This window comes from Ornithorhynchus anatinus, chromosome 3 (genome assembly GCF_004115215.2).
Source record: "Ornithorhynchus anatinus isolate Pmale09 chromosome 3, mOrnAna1.pri.v4, whole genome shotgun sequence".
Taxonomy (NCBI): Eukaryota; Metazoa; Chordata; class Mammalia; order Monotremata; family Ornithorhynchidae; genus Ornithorhynchus; species Ornithorhynchus anatinus.
The window spans coordinates 23,838,138-23,860,163 of record NC_041730.1 but is presented as its reverse complement, the minus strand read 5'-3'; the positions used below and the strand labels follow the sequence as shown (position 1 = coordinate 23,860,163).

The 22,026-nt window shown below is 45.3% G+C and overlaps 1 non-coding gene across 1 annotated transcript; it reads right to left on the bottom strand.

The window, feature by feature from the left end:
- Positions 1-4,576: 4,576 nt before the first annotated feature.
- LOC114810571 lies at positions 4,577-4,714 on the bottom strand. Its single transcript, XR_003758267.1, has one exon. It is a non-coding gene; the product is annotated as a small nucleolar RNA SNORA7 (small nucleolar RNA).
- Between the last annotated feature and the right edge of the window lie 17,312 nt (positions 4,715-22,026).

Here is a 22,026-nt window from a genome sequence, read left to right as displayed (position 1 = left end):
GTGGTTGCAAATCCTGCTGTTTGAAGAAGTGTTTCCCTTTGTTTGTTTTGAACTTTCTAACTTGAAGCCTAAATGCCTGCCCCCTTGCCCTATGGTTGTGGGATTTTGTGAATGACAATTCTACATTCTCTCTGCCCACACCATTCATGATTTTGTAAACATTATCTGTGTCCCATCCCTTCTTTTGTCTTTCCGAAATGAAGTCTTAAGCTTTTCGGTCTCTTCTCATTTTGAGGCTCTTCCTTCCGTTGGATCCTCTTAGATGAAAATGATATTTTAATTTGTCATTCTGGATCTGGCAATTTTATCTCTTGTCTGGAACTCCCGCCCCTTCATAGCTCGCCCCATCTTCAAAATCCTTCTACGATCACATCTCCTCCAGGAAGCCTCCTGTGTATAACCTCTCATCTCCCACCTTATTTCCCCCTCTATTATATCACCTATTCACTTGAGTCTGAATTCCTTAATCACTTAGGTTTGTATTCCTCTCTTCCAGCACTTCTGTACATACCCTTAAAACTTGATTGTTCTCCCCACCTGCAACATCAGTTAGTGTTTATTTTCCCCACAAGAGTGTAAGCTCTCTGAAGGCAAAGATACTCTATGTTACCCCTATTGTACTCTCCCCAATTCTTAGTACAGTGCTCTGCACTCAGTCAGTACTCCAGTAAATACTTTGATGGATTGATTGATTCTTCCACCACACTTTGGTTTCCAGTGGCAGGAGGGACTATGTGACAACCTCAAAAAAAACTCTGCTCTAGGCCAGGCTCTTTCAAAGGCTGGAGGTGGGGCAGGGCTGTAGTCACATCTTCTGCAGAGGCTGGAGCCTGGTTGTGGGACATTTTCAATTCCAAGGGACTCTCAGCCCTGCACTGCAATCTGCAATTCAGGAAACAAACCTGGGGCTCTCACCAGTCAGCATCCTTTGCTTGTTTGATGCTAACCTTCTCACCGTACCTCGAGCTTGTCTATTTTGCCACCGACTTCTTGCCCTCGTCCTGCCTCTGGCCAGAATACTCATATCTGACAGATAATTACTCTCCCCACCATCCCCGTCCCCCACCGTTCAAAGCCTTATTGAAGGCACCTCTCCTCCAAGCGGGCTTCCCTGACAAGTCCTCCTTTCCTCTTCTCCCACTCCCTTCTTCATCACCCTGACTTACTCCCTTCATTCATCGCCCCCCTCCCAGCCCCACAGTACTTAAGTACAGTAATTATTTATTTCTATTAATGTTTCCCCATCTACACTGAAAGCTTGCTGTGGGCAGGAAATGTGTCTGTTTATTGTTATGTTGTACTCCCCCAAGTGCTTAGTACAGTGCTCTGCATACAGTAAGCACTCAATAAATATGATTGATTGATCTTTTAGTGCAGTGGGCAAGAAGACCCTGTCGGCTGAGTGTGAAGCAAGGGGGTAAGTTTGAGTGGAAGGTGTATCCCATAATGTGCCACGTTATCCTGGGGCTTGGCACTGTTGACAGCTCATTGGTTAGAATAGACTTAAAGGAGGAAAGAAAACCAGGACCAGGATGCTCCCGGTTGTGGGATGGATGTATAATAATAATTATTATTATGTTATTTGTTAAGCGCTTACTATGTGTCAAGCACTGTTCTAAGCAATGGGGTAAATACAAGGTAATCAGATTGTCCCACGTGGGGCTCACAGTCTTAATCTCCATTTTACAGCTGAGACAACTGAGGCATAGAGAAGTTAAGTGACTTGCCCAAGGTCACACAGCAGACAAGTGGTGAAACTGGGATTAGAACCCATGACCTCTGACTCCCAAGCCCATGCTCTTGCCACTAGGCCATGCAGGCAGCTTCCCCCTGGGTAAGAAGAAGCTCCCATCACCCAGTTTTCTGAGTCATCTGTAGCCACTCCCTATCTCTCCCTTCCTCCCTGTGTCCATCCACCCCCCAGTACCTGCTGGGCCTTCCTCGCCTCCTGGGGTGCTCCTGGCACCCCTTCCAGATGACTCCAACCCCAGCCTGTGGTTGGGTGCCTTGCAGCTTTCCAGAAGTCATTTTTCAGAGACCAAGAGGAAGGCTGGGTTACCAGCCAAGTGTCAAACAAGGAGAAAAAAATAACAGGTCTAATACTCCTGTTATTGATATTGTTTTTAAAGCAGCCCGGTAAATGCAGGGGAGAAGAAAGGGGAGGGAACCAGCCTGTAATCTCCACTAGAGCGATCAAAATAGTCATTAAGTCTTAATAGAGTCAAATGACTCATCCTGGGATGCAGAGCTTGCGGAGAACAATTCCAGTGGAGGCAACAGCTCTTCAGGAACAGGATGTCAGAGCTGGAATGAGACTCAGGATCTGGACTTGGTCCCCTTTCTGTCTTCTACAGTGCACGTCACTCTGAACCAGAGATTGGGTTGTTCTCAGGGATGCAAAATGGTAATTCTTTCAGTTGTATTTATTGAGCACTTACTGTGTGCAGAGCACTATACTAAGTGCTTGGAAAGTTCAATTCGGCAACAGATAGAGACAATCCCTACCCAACTTCAGGCTGACAGTCTAGAAGGGAGAGACAGACAACAAAACAAGTAGACAGGCATCAATAGCATCAAAATAAACAGAATTATAGATATATACACATCATTATATGGGAAGCAGCGTGGCTCAGTGGAAAGAGCATGGGCTTTGGAGTCAGAGGTCATGAGTTTGAATCCCAGCTCTGCCACTTGTCAGCTGTGTGACTGTGGGCAACTCACTTAACTTCTCTGTGCCTCAGTTCCCTCATCTGTAAAATGGGGATTAAGACTGTGAGCCCCATGTGGGACAACCTGATTCCCCTGTGTCTACCCCAGCACTTAGAACAGTGCTCTGCACATAGTAAGCGCTTAACAAATATCAACATTATTATTATTATTATTATCATTAATACAGTGAATAGAATAATAAATATGTACAAATTTAAACAAGTACTGTGAGGTAGGGAGGGGGGTACAGCAGAGGGAGGGAGTAGGGGTGATGGGGAGGGAAGGAGGAGCCAAGGAAAAGGGGGGCTCAGTCAGGTAATCGATTGATCGATTAGTGGTATTTACTAAAGACTTACTGGGAGCAGAGCATTTCACTCAGGGCTGGGAAAGAATACACAAGTGGGATTTAGACACAGTCACTGTCCCTTGGGGAGCTCACATTCTGAAATGTAGTGTGGGGAGAAGAGACATGCAGCAGGGAGAGAGGAAACAAAACAGTAAGACCACATAAAGACAAAAACAAAGATTAGCAAGATACTGTGACTGGAGGAACAGAATTTAGGGCTGCTCACAGCTCAGATTCCACGGTAACAACTGTGGCTTCAGGACAATAATAATAATAATGGCATTTGTTAAGCACTTGCTATGTGCAAAGCACTGTTCTAAACTCTAGGGAGGATACAAGGTGATCAGGTTGTCCCACGTGGGGCTCATAGTGTTAATCCCCATTTTACAGATGAGGTAACTGAGGTCCAGAGAAGTTAAGTGACTTACCCAAAGTCACAGCTGACAAGTGGCGGAGTCAGAATTTGAACCCAGGACCTCTGACTCCCAAGTCTGTGCTCTTTCCACTGAGCCACACTGCTTCAATGGCCACAGTCTTTCCAAAGATTTGTGGAGGTGATGTTGAGCTGCGACTGCTTTGCTCTGTTCCGCCAGGGTAAAGCAAGGCCCGTCAAGATGAAGTTTCCTCAGTGACGTGGAGGAAAGTCGCTGCAGGATCCCGGGGGAGGCAGCGGGGTACGGTTGGCTTGAGGGGAATGCAAAGGGCCTTGTATGACTGGGTGGGAAGATGGTAGTCGTGGTGGATTCACTCTGCTTGGTGGAGACAGAGGCGGAAGAAGGATCTGGAATGGATTAAGTCCTCATGGCCCACGGGGCACAGAGCATGCTAGGAGCAGGGCCCTGGGACTCATGCTGGGCAGGAGACAGGCTCCTGGGAAATTTGCTCTGCAATATGGTAGGGAGATTGCTCATATGACTGATTATACAGTCTATTCATTCTGATTACTCCATCTTTTAAAAAAATGATATTTGTTTAGTACCTATTTGTGCCAGGCATTGTACTAATCGCTGAGGTAGATACAACATCATCACCATGGACACAGCTCTCTCAGAACAACCCAATTCCATCTTTCTGGTAGTGTATCCATAGAGTTTTCTTGATAAAAATACGGAAGCAGTTTACCATTGCCTCCTTCCACTCAGTTTACCTGAGTCTCTGCCCTCTACTTTCTCCCATGCCGCTGCTGCCCCCCTTTTTCCCCCACCTTTCCCTCTGCTCCTCCCCCTCTCCCTTCCCCTCCCCTCAGCACTGTGCTCGTCTGCTCATTTGTATATATTTTTATTACCCTATTTATTTTGTTAATGAGATGTACATCCCCTTGATTCTATTTATTGCTACTGTTCTTGTCTGTCTGTCTCCCCCGATTAGACTGTAAGCCGGTCAATGGGCAGGGACTGTCACTGTCTGTTGTCAATTTATACATTCCAAGCACTTAGTACAGTGCTCTGCACATAGTAAGCGCTCAATAAATACTATTGAATGAATGAATGAATGAATGTTGCCCAGCGTAGGTGAGTTTTGACTTGTAGCAGATTGCCTTCCACTCGCTAGCCACTGGCCAAGCTAGGAATGGAATGGATAGGCCTCTGCTTGACTCTCCCTCCCATTCTTGAGACTGGTAAAGTTCTGGAAACTCTCCAGGTGTGACCCTGAGAGGTGGACTCACCCCTACTACTAATTCTCAGAGAGCATACAGAGCTGGCTATCTGTGATTTGACTAACACTGACTCTTCCATTCTCATCTTCACCCTCAGCCAATGCTCAATATCCAGATTTTCAGAAGAGTGTGCCGTGAGAAATGCCTGCCTTTTGCCTGGCATAAATTGAACCCAGAAATCCATGGAGTGAAGAGAGGGTTCAAAGGAATTAATAGCGTCTTCCCCCCACCCAAGACCCTCTTTCTGCCCCAACTCTGCTGCTAGGAATACTTATTTCCACCTTCCAAAGCCCCCACTTCAGGTCCAAATTTTGGGCCTGCTGGCCGAGGGGGAACCGGGCTGGTAATGGAGGTGGGATTTCTTTCCTTCAACCTTTCTTCTTCTCCCTGCCCTGAGCAGGCTCCACAGAGAAGACCTGCATAGGCTGTGGGGAGAAATCACCTCATCTGCATCTCCAGAACTCCCTGGATCCACTTCATTGCCCCCTACTTCTTTTGAGCAAAAAGGCTTTCTTCAGTGTGGCTTATTTAAAATGGCCCCTACTTAAATCTCTCCATGCTATTTAAAGCTCCCTATATTGCAAGGACCATTTTAGATGAATCACCCTGAATGTTGCTCCTCTCAAGCACTTGTCTGAAGAGCTCCTTCTAATAATAATAATAATGCTGCATTCTATGGAAAAAACAAGGAGGGGAAACCACCAGGCTAGAAAAGTGTAGAGTAGCAACAAGGTCTAGTGGAAAAAGCACAGGCCTGGGAGTCAGTGGATCTGGGTTCTAGTCCCAGCTCCTTCTCTTGCCTGCTGTTTGACCTTGGGCAAGTCACTTAACTTCTCTGAGCCTCACTTTTCTCATTTGTAAAATGAGGATTCAATACTTGTTCTCCTTCTTATGTAGGCTCTGTAGGACAGGGACTGGCCTGATTAGTCTTTATATCCCAGTGCTTGGTACAGTGTTTGGTGCATAGTAAGCACTTGAAAAACATCACAAGTATTATAGACATATGAACGGGGCCCTGTGAGCAGGAGAACAAATTGAGATTCATGGCTGAAAACAGAACTTCTCCAGGGACAGTTCTTTACTAAATATAACATCACATCTCCATAGACTTTCTTGCCTAACGGCACTGAAGCTAATCCAATTTAGAACTAATTGAACTTGGATTGACTCGAGATGCTTTGGAAATGCTGATGCACTAGTCCAAGGGTGGTAGTGTAGGTGGGACCTGTTGAATCGTTTTGGGAGGGGACACCTGAGTAGAAGGGAATGAGGGTGATCAGAGCCAGGTTGGTTGATGGGGCAAGGATCCTTAGCTTGGAGTGCAAATGGACTCACTCCATGCCTAAGTGCTGGTACCCATCAGACAGTGCCTGAGAAGGAGACCTGGTTCCTTTTTGTAACTTTATTAAGTTTGGGCCAGGGAAGGTTAATGTCTGAGCTGGAAAAGCTACAGACCCTGGTAAAACAGTGTGGGCAAGCAGAGAGAATATAGGGCTGGGAGTCACTAGGACTTGGGTTCTAATTCTAACTCTGCTGCGTGACCCTAGGGAAGTCACTTTACTTCTCTAGGCCACTTTTTCCTCATCTGTAAAATGGGGATTAAGTCTGTGAACTCTATGAGGGACAGGGACTGTGTCCAATCTGATTTGCTTGTATCTTCCCCAGTGGTTAATGCAGTGCCTGGCACATAGCGCTTAACTAAGATGATAATTATTATTATTATTATTATTAAAACATCCAATGAATTTAGTGGGGCAGCAGCAGACCAGTTGAGTGTGCATGGAATGTTCTGGTGGGACCCCCATCCTGACCTTTCGCTGATTTGGCCTCAAGGGCTTCCTTCCAACTACACTCCAAGTGTGAGCTCATGTCCACAATTTGGAAATGGCTAAGAACCAGGCAGGCAGACATAATTGAGCCCCTGAGGGGAGGGAAGGACAAAGAGAGAGAGAAAAAAAAACATGCAATGGTTGGAATTCGTTCAATCATATTTATTGAACATTTAATCTGTGCAAAGCACTGTAGTAAGCGCTTTGAGAGTATAGTAAAACAGAGTTGGTAGACACATTCTCCGCCCACAACAAACTTACAATCCACTGACTCTATTGCATTGTACTCTCCCAAGGACTTGGTACAGTGCTCTGCACACAGTAAGCACTCAAAAATACCACTAGCAGATTGATTGACTGAATCCCCATTTAACAGGTGAAGAAATTGAAGCACAGAGAAATTAAGTGACCTGCTCAAGGTCACAGTACCAAGTGGCAGGCCCAGAATTAGAACCCGGTCCTCCTGACTCCCAGTCCTGTGCTGTTTTGATTGGGTCCTGTTATCTTTGTTATCTTTCTTCCATGTTTCCCAGTGTGATGTCTGAGAATTTCTGAACCACTTTGGTTCTTGGGCTCTAAGATGGTTGCCCAAAAAGTATCTCGGACTGGAGTTGTGTGGTAATGTAGCAGATTTTCTAATGGGATTTTCTAATGGAGAAGAGAGGGAGAGGTTAGAAAAGTAAAGAAACTGTAGGGTTGGGGCAAGCAGGGAGACTGTGATATAATGTGTGAGAGCTAGTAGTGGCACTAAAGGAACATTTGGGCCATTTCTGCTTTGGCAATAGAAAAATCTTTCTCAAGCATCCCTAGGGCAATGGTCACAAGGCCCAGAGGATTCTAGATGTTGCTTCAGGCAAGCAGCAAGGCTTTGGAGCTGGGGGAATATTTTCTGAATGAGAGAGAGGCTCCCAGCTGCCCTGAAGACAAGAACCATGAGGAAAGGGTTAAAGAGAGGAGGAGCAAAAAGATCCAACAGGTAAGAATTCCTCTTTCACCTCTGCATCAAACAAAAACTCACCGTTAGCTTTAAATCACTCAAACACCTTGCCCCCTCCTACCACAACTCTCTACTCTCCTACTACAACCCAGCCCACACACTTCTCTCCTCTAATGCTAACCTCCTCAGTATACCTCAGTCTCCTCTATCTCGCTGCCAACCCCTCACCCATGTCCTCCCTCTGGCCTGGAATGCCCTCCCTCCTCAAATCTGACAGACAGACAGTTACTCTTGTCCCCCTTCAAAGCCTTATTGAAGGCACATCTCCTCCAAGAGGCTTTGCCTAAGGCCCTCTTTCCTCTTCTCCCACTTTCTTCTGTGTCACCCTAATTTTATTCATCTCCCCCTACCAGCCCCACAGCACTTATGTACTTATCTGTAAACTTATTGATTTATTTTAATATGTCTTCCCCTCTAGACTGTAAACTCACTGTCGGCAGGGAATGGGTCTATTTATTGTAATAACGTACTCTCCTAAGCCCTTAATACAATGCTCGCCACACAGTAAGTGCTCAGTAAATATGATTGATTGAATGAATGAATGAATAAGATTTCCCTGGAATAATCATTTACTCCAAGGCTAAGGAGTTACCGAGGAGAGCTGGTAGGTGAGAGTGGAACCAATGTGGAGGGAGCCAATGAGAGGCCCCCTCTGGCTGGATTCTTGCAAGTGAGGGGGAAAGCATGTTTTGGCTGGGCCCCGCCTCTTTGCCCCCAGGAGCAGACCAGCAAAGCTCATCTGGAAAAGGAAATAATAAATCAGAAACCCTCTGCTTCCATTCAGCTGTGCTTGGGCTGCAACTCTGCCCCAGGAAAGAAGGCTGCTGCCCAGCTGAAGTATTAGCAACGGGGACCCCAACCCCCAGGCCTTCTCCCCTGCCTCCATGCAGCACCGTTGGTATCCCTGGGAATCTTTTGGTTCCTGCCCTTGGGCAGGGAGAACCTATTGCACCTAGTCCCTCCCCACACAGGGTGGGTATGTGGCTTTCAGCTTTCAATTTCTGTGTCCCTGTCCCACCATTTGTGTCTTATATTAAATGTTTAAATGTTCTGGGACTGTCAACCGCCCCACCCCCAAGCCTGACAGCCAGATCTGGGAGAGGGACAAAAGATTCCTCAATAATGTGGGACCTCGGGGGAGAAGGAAGGAGAGGAGCAAGGGGATGGGTGCAGGGCCGCTCTTTAAAACAACCTGCTCCTTCCACTTAGCCATTCCTAGCCAAGGTTCTCACTCTCTCAGAATTTGCCTTTCCCCGTTCACAGAGATAGCACCCATTTTTAAGGAGGGAAGGCAGGATTGAGAGGGATTTCTGCCCCTGCAGGTTGAATGATGAACCCCTTTGGTGCCCATTCTAAGTGGAGAGTCCTGTGAGTACAAATACCTCTCTGCCTCTATGAGCAAGGAAGCAAAGGAAGCAAAGGGTCAGCAGACACCCCATTTCTCCTACTCTGAGCAAGTCTGCTCAAGCTCTGAGCACTCCCGGTCCCGTTCTGAGCACACCGACTCCCTCTCTCAGAATGCCTAGTCTCGCTCTGAGCATTCCCACACCAGCTCTGAGAATGTCCACAGCTGAGGCATCCCCACCCTGCTCAGAGTTGAGAATTGGCAGAGGCAGGGAGATCTGGTGTTTGGGACTCAAGGATGCAGTGAATGAACAGCAGACTGACTTTGTCTACCCCTCTAGTCTAGCTTCTGATTCAATCATTCAAATGTATTTATTGAGCGCTTACTGTGTGCAGAGCTCTAAACTAAGCACTTAGAAAGTACAATTCAGCAATAAAGAGAGACAATCCCTGCCCACGCTGCAGGGGCTGCTGGCCTTTTACTTCCTTGGGTAATTACTTCTCTGATTAATTTCTAAACACCCTAAGCCATATAAGTCCATTAGCCAAAGTTATTTATACCCAACCCCAGCACTCCTGAATATGTTGATTCAGGCATGTCTTCTAACCATTCTAGTTAAAAATATATTTCTGTTTGCCTCCCTTGTTAGAATATAAGCCACTTGTGGGCAGGAAAAGGGTCACTTCATTTTTCTATAGTCCCCAAGTATACCACACCAAGTGCATGCTCAATAAATATAACAACAGCTAAGAAGAAGGAGAAAAAGAAGAAGAAGAAGAGGAGGAATAGGAAGATGAGGAAGAAGAGGAGGAGGAGCACTGGGTGCTTGAGAGAGTAGAGTTCAACAGAGTTGTTAGACATTAGCCCTATCCTAAAGGAGCTCACAATCTGTACTCATTTCACACTCAACAACTGCTTGAGGTGTTTTTTTTTTAATACTACTACTACTAATAATGATGATGATATTTGTTAAGTGCTTACTATGTGCCAAGCACTGTTCTAAACACTGGGGAAGATACAAGCTAATCCTGTCAAACGGCAGGGACTGTCTCTATCTGTTGCCAACTTGTTCATTCCAAGTGCTTAGTACAGTGCTCTGCACATAGTAAGTGCTCAATAAATACTATTGAATGAAAGATTGTCCTTTGTGGGTCTCACAGTCTTAATCCCATTTTACAGATGAGGTAACTGAGGCCCAGAGAAGGTAAGTGACTTGCCCAAAGTCACACAGCTGATAAGTGGCAGAGCCGGAATTAGAACCCACGACCTCTGACTCCCAAGCCCAGGCTCATTCCACTAAGCCACACTGTTTCTCCAAATGGACAGAACCCACCACAACAAAGGAACAGTGGACAGTGCCCTACTTTAGTTGACATCCTTTCTCTTCCTCCACTCCATTTTGTCACCTCCCCAGTGCTTTCACTCTTGTTGGTGCTCACACCTCCTGGCCCCTCTCTGCCCCTCTCTGTTGGCTGACCTTGGGCTGACCTGAGGAATCCAATTACAGTCCTTTTCCATTTCCAACAAAACCCACATGGCCCAAACAAGCAATGCAATTAGAAAAGAAATATATTAAAAACGGCCTTCTAATTTGCTCTCTCTTTTTATTATATGCCTCACATTCTCCCCTCCAACCACAGATCTGATTTAGAAAGACTCATACTCCCTCTGGGCTTGTACCTGGGGTTAAAGCCATAGCTATATGAAGCAGGGAGCCTAGAGGAGGAGAGGATGTGTACTTCTGACTTGGCCTGACCTGGTGGGGGTTTGGAGACTCCTTGAAGTCGGTGGAAGGGTCAGAGTTTCAGAAAGGGACTGGGAGGAGAAGGCTTGGGAGAGGAGGATTGCTTAAAAGGGCCAGAGCACAGACAGGAAAGGGAATGGGATGAATAGAAATCCAAAGGGAACAAAAGAGATGAAAGGGGAGGATGAGTTTACTAGTATCTTTATTATAAATAGTAATATGATATTGATAAATATTACTTATAAATTATTATAAATAATAATGATCATAATAACACTACTACTGAGAAGCAGCATGGACTAGTGGAAAGAGTGTGGTCCTGGGAGTCAGAGGAGCTAGGTTCTAATAATGCTCTTTCTCTTGTCTGATGTGTAACCTTGGGCAAGTCATTTAACTTCAATCTAATAATAATAGTAATTGTGGTATTTGGTAAGTACTTACTATGTGCCAGGCACTATACTAAGCACTGGGGTGGCTACAAGCAAATCAGGTTGGACACAGTCCGTGTCCCACATGGGAGTCACAGTCTCAATCCCCATTTTACAGATGAGGTAACTGCCTAAATTACCTCATCTGCAAAATGGAATTAAATCCTCTTCCCTCTGACTTAAAATGCGAGCCCTATGTGGGACAGGGACTGTGTCCAACCTGATTATTTCCTACCTACTCCAGCACTTAATACAGTGCCTGGCATATAGTAAGCACTTAACAAGTACCATTAAAAAGTAAAGATGGTGAGAAAGAACAGGGAGAATTAAACAGTGGTATTTCTTGAGTGCTTACTGTGTGCATAGACTCTCCTAAGGGAGAAATGAAGGATCCAAGAGTGAAGGCTTCACTCCAACCTTTTCACCTCAGTGAGGATGTAGATGCAGGTTGAGGGAAAAGATGAAGGTCTGGAGACCAGTAAGGAGGATTGGGTGAGGAGTGGAGGGAATTGAGGGACAAGGGAAGGTGAGAGGGAAGTAAAGGGAAAAAAACAAAAACAAAACTTTAAGAATGCCTCAACTGTGGGTACCTAGATCCAGTGAATTAGGTACAAGGACAAAGTTTGCTGCTTTCCCATCTGTGGTTCCTTTTATTGTCATAGTATGGTTCTCAACTCACATAAGCACTCAATAAATACCATTGATTGATTGATTGAGTGATTGACCAGGAGAGCAAGATATGAGGTTTAGGGTGAATGGAAAGACAAGGAACAGGATGCGATGTTGGTATGAGAACAAGATTGCAGACTAAGGAGGTGTAAGAGAAAAGAAATTGATTATGGGGGATTGTCATGATAATCTATTAATCAATCAACGGTATTTACTGAAAGCCTACTCCATGAAGAGCAGTGTATTGGGAAAGTATAAGAGAGTTAGTAGACATGATACTAGTCTATTATGGTGGAAAGGGAAAGGGAGAGAAACACAATGGGGTGTTTCCAAACTCTGGTACCAGCCCTAATTTCTGCCAAGATTGAGCCCTGGCAATTCTGGGCTTGGCAGTTCACATCATATGCTGCTGTGTCTAGGGGTCTTGGCAAGCGTGGCTCAGTGGAAAGAGCCTGGGCTTCGGAGTCAGAGGTCATGAGTTCGACTCCCGGCTCTGCCACTTGTCAGCTGTGTGACTGTGGGCAAGTCACTTAACTTCTCTGTGCCTCAGTTACCTCATCTGTAAAATGGGGATTACCTGTGAGCCTCACGTGGGACAACCTGATGACCCTGTATCTCCCCCGGTGCTTAGAACAGTGCTTGGCACATAGCGCTTAACAAATACCAACATTATTATTACCTCTTTCATCACAAATGAGGCACTGGCACAGCATGAAAATGAGGTGGGTTGAGTCAGTGGGCAGAGGGATAGGCCTGACAATGGATCCAGAATGAGAGGAGAAGAGGTCAGACTGATGATGAGGGTGTGTGAGCCACAGATTCACCATAAGAAAAATCAATCCTTTAAAGAGATCAGCTTTAAATGCAGAGACCAAGAGCCTTGTCTGTGACAGAGCTTCAGGATAGGACAGCTAGGTAAAATCATGATACAGGACAACTAGGTAAAATCAAATTGTAAACTTTGGTATGAAAGTGTTTTTTAGGGAAGCAGGTCAAAAAACATGGGCTAAGGGTACAAGAGGAGAAAGGCAGAAAGCTAGCTGGAGTACGCTACCTGAGCAGGAGATGGTGGTGGGAGAATATGGCGAGGGAGTGATAGATATTTCTCAGATCAATCAATCAGTTGTATTTATTGAGTGCTTATTGTGTGCAGAGTACTGTACTAAGCACTTGGAGGGAGTACAATACAACGGAGTTGGTAGACATGTTCCCTGCCTACAAGGAGCTTACCCATTTGAACATTAACAAGACAGGAAAATTTGAGAAGAGAGGGGTAAGGAATGGGAAACTTTTCCCTGCAAAATGAAGGAACACCGAAAGAGATGAGGGCATCAAGAAGTAGCCTGGGCTAGTAGGAAAAGCCCAGGATTGGGGGTCAGGAGACTGTGAACTTGTTGTTAAACTGTAAAAACCAAAGGAGGACAGGGACTGTGACCAAACCTGATTAGCCTGTTGTATCTATCCCAGTCCTTAGAATAGTGTTTGACACATAGTAAACACTTAACAAATACCAAAATAACCTGTGTTCTAACCACTGCTCTGTTGCTTGTCGGTTGTGTGATCCTGGACAAGTGGCTTAATCTTTTTTTGCCTTGGTTTCCACTTCTATTAAATGGGGCTTAAAAAGATGATTCTTCCTCCCTCTTAGACTGAGAGCTCCGAGTGGGACAGGAATTTTGTTTGCTATAATTGTATCGTATCTGAGAGCTTAGAACAGTAGTTGACACATATTAAGTGCTTAGCCAATACCACAGTTATTATAATTGGTATTATTATCATTCACTGAGGGGCTGACTTTCCCCACTCACAATTTTCGAGGGAAGACCTGTCCTAAGAGTATAGGGTAGATGGATTATAGCTCTGCAACCATTTATTTGACTTTGGGCTCCTATGCCGTTGGAAGCCTGGGGTCTACTGGGAGATTCCACCTGCCCACATGCACTATTGCTGGAGGGCTAGAGGTGGTGGTGGAAGAAAAGTCCAGAAAAAATCAAAAAGATGGCAGACTGCCTAATGCACTTTAGATAAATTTCTGCATCTGTGAAGGAAGGGAAGTGGAGTAGATGCTTAATAAGCCTAGATCAGGAAAAGACTTTTGGCAGGCAAGTTGGTGAAGGAGTGGGATGATTGCAGGATCTCTGTTGGAATCATAAAATACCTAAACATAAAATAGATTGAAATACCAAAGTGCCCTAAAGGGGAAAGGATAGTTAGGGAAGACAACTCAGGGAGGATGGGGCCGGGTGTTGGGTGGGTGGCGGTGAGACAGAGCTGGCCTGATGGCCACTCTTCTCTGCTTGCACAATGGCTGGGCCGGTGGCATGGATATAGGCAAGTAGAGACCAAAGACAAGATATAATGCAACTAGCAATCACCAGTAGCTTAGACTGACGACAGTAAGTAATGGCAGCACTTAGAACAGTGCTTGATACATAGTAAGTGCTTAACAAATACAATAATAATAATAATTGTAATAATCGGAGTGAAAAAAATAGAAATCAAAGTGTTACTTTCAAATATATGATGAATAAGCAAAAATGCCTGATGGGAGGATGAATAATAGTAAGGTTAGGAGTGAGAAGTTAGGAGGGGAAAAACAAAGTGATGAATGGGACAGAAACAGAGGAAGCACCTGTAAGCTCATCTGGAAGAAAAGATAATAGAAAAGAGGATTGAAAGTAAAACTGGATGAGAGGGAAAGAAGAGGAATATTAAGGGAACTGGGAAGTTTTCATTAAATGACCAAGTGCAACTGATCTGGTAACTTTAAATTCAGATGTCTTGGGATGTGAGCCAGTTGTGGGTAATTTTGAGTAATTGGTCTGCTCAATTTTTGAGTTTCCTTTTACACATTTGGGGACCCAGGATTGGTATCACCTAAAAGAGGTCATTTATTCAGATGTGGTAGAAGGAGACTGGGGAATGATAAACCTGGGAGTGCTTCGTACCTTGATTCATATGGGTTTAATTTTCAGAAAGTAAGAAAATAAAGGTAATGGGGGTGGAATTTTCCACAGTTGGAAAAACAGAGGGAAAGGTCATCCCAGTTGGAAAGGAGGAGGGAAGGAGAACGGGTCAGTCAGAGAACAAAATGACTTAAAGACTAAATAGTTGGGAAATAACAAAGGGGGGATTTAGATCTCAAAGGAAGAAAAAAGGATGTAGTGAAAGCATGAAGAAACACAAATATAAAATTCATTAGAAGGGACATAATGAAGAAGAGATAAAGGAGATGTTTATGGTTTTGAACAGGGTGAGATTAGGAGGAAAATTAAAAGGTGTCACATGTTAACATTGCATGGGAAACTGAGTCAGAGAAAATACAAAATTTAAGAATGACAATCAATGGTACTTTTTGAGCTTTTCTGTCCAAAGCACAGTACAATACAATAGTATCGGGAAACATGATCTCCCCCCCCCCCAGAGTTTAGAGGGTAGCAGAAGGAGCTTACAGGAAACATATGAACATCTGATTTCAGATGAAAGGGATTTTGGATGAGTGGAGAAAAAGGGAACATAGAAATAGATGAGGACGGTAAGGTATAAAGATAGATTGTATGGAATTTTCAGGTCACAAAGTTTTCAGGTGAAACAGCAATAGGAATTTAGAGTCAGTGGGAAAGGGAAAGGAGTTCTTTAGGAAAAACAAACTGGATGGGAAAAACTTGCCTAAAGGGTTATTTGAAAGGAAATGAGCATTCTTGATGGAGGGAGGATCACACACAGCACTGATGAAGAAGGTAGATATGGAATAGCAAATGTGTAATGCTCTTACACTGACTCCCTTGAGAAACTCAGTGGTTCCCAAAACTTCAACTACCACCTCTTATGTGGACCATTCCCAAATCAACCTCCCTATCCAGTCAATCATTTACATTTATTGAGTGATTAGCTGTGAAGAACACTGTACTAAGTGATTAGGAGAGTACAACTGTATAACAAATACATTCCCTGTCCACAGTGAGCTAGGCCTGACCTCGCTCAGTCTCTGCAATCCCACATCACTTCCTGCCTTCAGGGCATCTCTACATGGATATTCCATGGTAACTTTTTTCCCAAATCTTCTCCTCCACCTAACTTTCCTAACATAGTTCACAACACCTTCAACCTCCGCAACACTGAAGTAAGAAGCCTTTGCATTATCCTCCACTCCTCTCTCTTTTTTAATCCTCATATTCAGTCTGTTTCCAAATCCTGCCAATTTTTTTTTGCTAGAACATGTGAAATGGGGATTAAGACTGTGAGCTCCACATGGGACATGGACTGTCTCCAACTTCATTAGGTTGTATCTAGCCCAGCTATTAGTAGAGAGCCTGGTATATAATAACCCCTAAACAAAAACCACTAAAAAACAAACAAAAAACCCCGACTTGATTACTGTATGGATCTCCTTACTGATCCCAAGTCTCTCCCCTCTCCAATCCGTTAATTAATCAGATCACTCTACTAAGTACTTGGAAAAATACAGAACAACGGAGTTGGAAATTATGTTTCTTGACCTCAAGGAATTTACAGTCTAGGAGTCCATACTTTGCTGTGCTGCCTGAATCAGTTTTCTAAAAGTGATTCTACACACATCTCCCTAGACCTCAAAAATTAGCCCCTTCCTCTCCTCATCAAGAAAAAAACCTCCTGGCATTGGCTCTAATCCAGTCAATAGCTCTCTTCTTCCTATTTATTCATGCTCTTCTCCCATTATATTGAGGCTTGCACTCTCCATTCCTCTCAAACTAACCTAACACTGTGTCTCCTCATCTCTCCCACCTGTGACCTCTTGTTCATGTCCTTCCTGCTGCTTGCAAGTCCCTTCTGCTTCATATCTGAAAATCCACTGCTCTCCCCATCTTCCAAGCGCTTCTGACATCACATCTCTTCCAGGGGGCCTTCCCAAATTAATTTCTCATCTCCTCAATTTCTATTCTCAAATCTGTCATTTCAGGACTTCCAAATCGATGAAGTGCATGTGTACTCTCAAACTTATGCACTTACTTACGTACCCCATTACTTAAGTTAATCCAAAAGCATTAACTGATGTACAGATCTGCTTTTTCACCTTCCTCCTGTCTATAAATGTTTTTAGTGACTGTCTCCTCCCATAGACTGCAAACTCCTTGAGGGCAAGGAATAATAATAATAATAATAATGTTGGTATTTGTTAAGCGCTTACTATGTGCCGAGCACTGTTCTAAGCGCTGGGGTTGACATAGGGGAATCAGGTTGTCCCACGTGGGGCTCACAGTCTTAATCCCCATTTTACAGATGAGGGAACTGAGGCACAGAGAAGTTAAGTGACTTGCCCACAGTCACACAGACGACAAGTGGCAGAGCTGGGATTCGAACTCATGAGCCCTGACTCCAAAGCCCGTGCTCTTTCCACTGAGCCACACTGCTTCTCAGGGAACATGTACTCTCCCAAGCTTTTAATACAGTGAACTTCTCATAAATATTGTTGATAGACTGATTAAGCTCCTTATAGGCAGCACATAACATTTCTTGAACTTCTATTGTATTTCCCAAACAGTAATAATAATGCTGGTATTTGTTAAGCACTTACTATGTGCAGAGCACTGTTCTAAGCGCTGAGGAAGATACAGGGTCATCAGGTTGTCCCACGTGAGGCTCACAGTTAATCCCCATTTTACAGATGAGGGAATTTAGGCCCAGAGAAGTCAAGTGACTTGCCCACAGTCACACAGCTGATAAGTGGCGGAGCAGGGATTCGAACCCATGACCTCCGACTCCCAAGCTCGGGCTCTTTCCACTGAGCCACGCTGCTTCCCACGGTATATCACATTTTATAGGAACTCAAAAAATTTATTTTTTTTTACTACTAACTGGGCAACTTGAATGAAGAAAAATATCACGGCCCCTTCATACTGGGGAAATTCCAATGTGAGCTTGTCATCCTAGGATAGGAATTGCATGGGAGAGGAAGGCTTTGGGGCAAAGGGCGGAGCCCTCTGCTACAGGGAATTTGTAGGAAGGGAGCAGAGATGACAATCATTGTTAGTGACAATAGTTTGCATGGGATATGCGAAGGTCAGATTGCTCCTGCTTGCTACGGGGATCCGGGGTGCCAATTTTGCAAAGCTCACTCTCCACCGAAGGCACATGGGATAGGCTCAGACTGCGTTTTGTCCTTTTGTTTTCCTGCGGCCTCGCTTTGGGAGTGGAGGGCACATTCGGGCCAAAGCAAAAATCCATTGCCAGCCAGGAAAGCACAGCCCCAGTTCTGGGTCACAGTCTGGGGTTAAATCTAGCAGACTGGGGAGGAGTCTGCCCTACTAACCTCTTTCCAACCATCAATTCTGGCTTCAAGGCAGCTGGCTCGAGGACACACAAACACACACACACACTCACAACACACATACACACACACCACACACACACACACACAAAATGCCAGTCCTCATAGGCCTTCAAAACAAAGGGGAGATGAGCCAGAGAGCCACAGGGAGCTGTTAATGACCTCTCTGCCAGGCAGGCAGTCTGAGACGAATGTGACAGCTCTGGGGATGGGCACAGCAGGACCCCCCTCAAGCCGGATGCCACTCAGCCCCCTCTGCCACCTGCCCCTCCAGGTCCCTCAGGAAGCAGTGGCCAACCAAGCCCTTTCTACACCAGTATAAACTGAAGTGGTACTTTACACTCCTCCACTCAGATAAGGGTGAATTAGGAGGATATATACGATGGCAGATGGAGGTGGGGCATTCTGGGAAAGATGTGTCCATGCCATCGCTATGGGTCGGAGAAGACTCGACGGCATAAGACAAGACACTGTTAAGCACTTAGTGAATCCAACAACACGAGAGTGCAAGCTATTTGTCAGCAGAGAACCATGTCATTTCTGTCACTTCTTTATTCTCTACCTCCCAAGAACTGTACAGTGAACGAAACCAAATGGGAGTTCAATAAATGTTACCACTGCTACTATTATTAATATGCCCTGGGCTAGATAATCAGACCAGTCACAGTTGCTTTCCTACATGAGGCTCCCCATCTGAGAGGTAAGGATGAAAATCTCCCTATTTTACAGATGAAAAAATGGAGGCACAGCTACCCGGCACCGATTTTGGCTCACGGCTCACAGCCTCCTACCAGTTTGCAGTTTTCTGTGGAGCAGAAGCTCACTACTCTGCAGATGTGGTGCTGGAAGTGGGGGGCAGGGTCGGGGGGGTGGGCATGGGGGCACTGGGGAAGGCCCAAGTAGCACAGGTGATAGGGGATGGTTTCAGAGCTGGGCTCTCCTGAGCAACTCTCTGACTTCTTCTCACCCCTTCTTCCCAGCTTCCCGCTGCTCTCAACCCCCTCTCCTTGCTTCTGGGGCATCCCCCGCTAGCCACCACCCCTGTTGCCTCTTCTGGCCTTTTGATACTAGTCCTGCAGCACACCAAGAGCCACTCCTAACTCCTCAGGATGAGGATGATGACCGAGTTGTTCATTCATCCAACCGTATTTATTGAGCACTTACTGTGTGCAAAACACTGTACTAAGCACTTGGGAGAGTACACTACAACAATAAACGTACACAATCGCTGCCCACAAAAGAGCTCACAGTCTAGAGATCAGCTTCCAGTTAGAGTTGAGCGGCAACTAGGCCCGTAGTGGCACTAGGGTGCCTCAGCAATCCAGAAGAACCCCCCTCCAGGCTACTCACGGCCCTGGCTCTCTGGTACTCAATCCCCTGCAACCTGTTTATGCCTCTTGCTGGACAGTCCTGTGGGTAGACTGTCAGGTCGCCTAATGGCACGGGCTCAGTGGAATTGCCCAAGAGATCCTTGGGTGGGCCAGAAGTTGGCCCCTCCCTGAGCAGAGCTCTGGTTTCCAGTCCCTGCAGCTGTGCCACAGTGCTTTTGGCTGCTAATAAATCAATTAATGTATTTATAGAGCACTTACTGTGTGCAGAGCACTTGACAAAATGCTTGGGAGAGTGCAATACGATAGAGTAGGTAGATATGATCACTGCCCTGGAGGACCTGACAAACTGGCAGGAAGAGACAGGCATTAAAATAAATGGCAGACAGGGAAAGAGGCAGAGTCTACGGGTATGTACATAACTACTGCGGTGCTAGCGGTGGGGAGAATATCAAAGTGCGTAGGCGGTAGAGATCTAAGTGCATAGGCAATGTAGAAGGGAGTCAGTCAGTCAATCATATTTATTGAGCGCTTCCTGTGTTCAGAGCACTGTACTAAGCCCTTGGGAGAGTACAATACCACAATGAACAGACATTCCCTGAGGGAGAGGGATAGGGTGGGAAGATGAGAGGGTAGTGTGCAATCAAGCAGTGTGGCTCAGTGGAAAGAGCCTGGGCTTCGGAGTCAGAGGTCGTGGGTTCGACTCCCGGCTCTGCCACTTGTCAGCTGTGTGACTGTGGGCAAGTCACTTAACTTGTCTGTGCCTCAGTAACCTCATCTGTAAAATGGGGATTAACTATGAGCCTCACGTGGGACAACCTGATTACCCTGTATCTACCCCAGCGCTTAGAACAGTGCTCTGCACATAGTAAGCCCTTAACAAATACCAACATTATTATTATTATTATTATCAAGCACTGGGTGGAGCCACTGGAGCACCACTTAGGTCATGGGGGTTCCCCCATTTCATCCTTGTTCACAGAACTCGGCCCGCCCTCCTAACAGGGGTACTCCCTTCACACACACACTGTTTGTCCCGTTTAATTTGAATCTTGGCCAGAAAGGAAATGGTTGGAGACCTCCAGCAGGAGGGAACCTATTTTCTGGATGGAGTCCCCTGGATAGCCTTGTGTCCTTAGTTCCCTTGTTATAACACGCAGACTCCCTCACACAACAGAGGTGTGGAAAGTGATGAGAAACTAAATGAAAGGCTGAGGTGCTAAAGAGATGATACTGTGTGGGGTGAAAACAGCTGCAAACATCAAGACTGTAAACTAGACTGTAAGCTCCTGGTGGGAAGGGAATATGTTTACCAACTCTTCTGTATTGAACTCTCCCAAGCGCTGAGAACAGTGCTCCTCACACAGTAAGTGCTCAATTGACTGAAGAAGCAATTGTGTTCTCAACGGGGCCAGAACTGTGCATCCCACAATGACTGAAACAGTCACGCGTACACTCAGAGTTGTATTTCACTGTCAGTAGTGGCTTCTTCAAAACTCAAGAGCCACTATATATTGTGCCAAACACTGTGACAGCCCTTACCTCTCAACACCGTCTATGTGATACTGAACATTTTCATCAGTCCAGGTCTCCATAGCCACAGACTGCCATTTCTTGTGCCTTTTGCATTTCCATCTAGTTCCCTCTCTCTCTGGGCCTGCTAAAATATGTTCTCCCCATGCACAGTGTATGAGGAGCATGATATCCGTAATAATAATGGCACTTGTTAAGCACTTACTATGTGCCAAACACTGTATTAAGCACAGGGGTAGAAAATAATTATTTCAAACATAGGCCCTGTCCCATATAGAGCTCACACACTACTATTTCCCCTATCTGTAATTTATTTTATTGCCTCTCTCCCTCGTAGACTGTAAGCTACTTGTAGGCGGGGTTAGAGAAGCAGCGATGCTTAGTGGAAAGAGCATGGGCTTGGGAGTCAGAGGTCATGGGTTCTAATCCTGGCTCTGCCACTTGTCATCTGTGTTACTTTAGTCAAGTCACAACTTCTCTGTGCCTCAATGACCTCATCTGTAAAGTGGGGATTAAGACTGTGAACCCCACGTGGGACAACCTGATTATTTTGTATCTACCCCAGCAATTAGAAGGGTGTTTGGCCCATAGTAAGCACTTAACAAATACCATCATCATCATCATCGTGTCTGCCAACTCTTTTGTTCTGTACTTTCCCAAGTGCTTAGTATAATGTTTTGCACACAGTAAGAGCTCAATAAATACAATTGCTTGATTCAGCCTAATCCATTGATGATTAAATCATTCATATTTATTGAGAGCTTACTATGTTTAGAACACTGTGCTAAGTGCTTGGGAAACTACACTACAACAGAATTAGCAGAAGCATTCTCTGCCCCTAACAATTTATAGTCCAGATTGAATCTCCATTTTACAGAGGCACAGAGAAGTTAAGTGATTGCCCAAGGTTACACATGAGTAAGTAGAAAAGCAAAGATAAGAACCCAAGTCCTCTGACTCTGAAACCATGTTCTTTTCATTACGACACATTATTCCTGCATGAATGTGTTACGAGAACCGATGGCCACAGAAGTTAAACTCTGCCTGTGTCACTTCTTCTGTTGGAGGTGGGAAGGTCTCCAGCCCATTAACACTCCACCTCCATCTGCTTCCAATTTATCCTCTGAGTGGGAG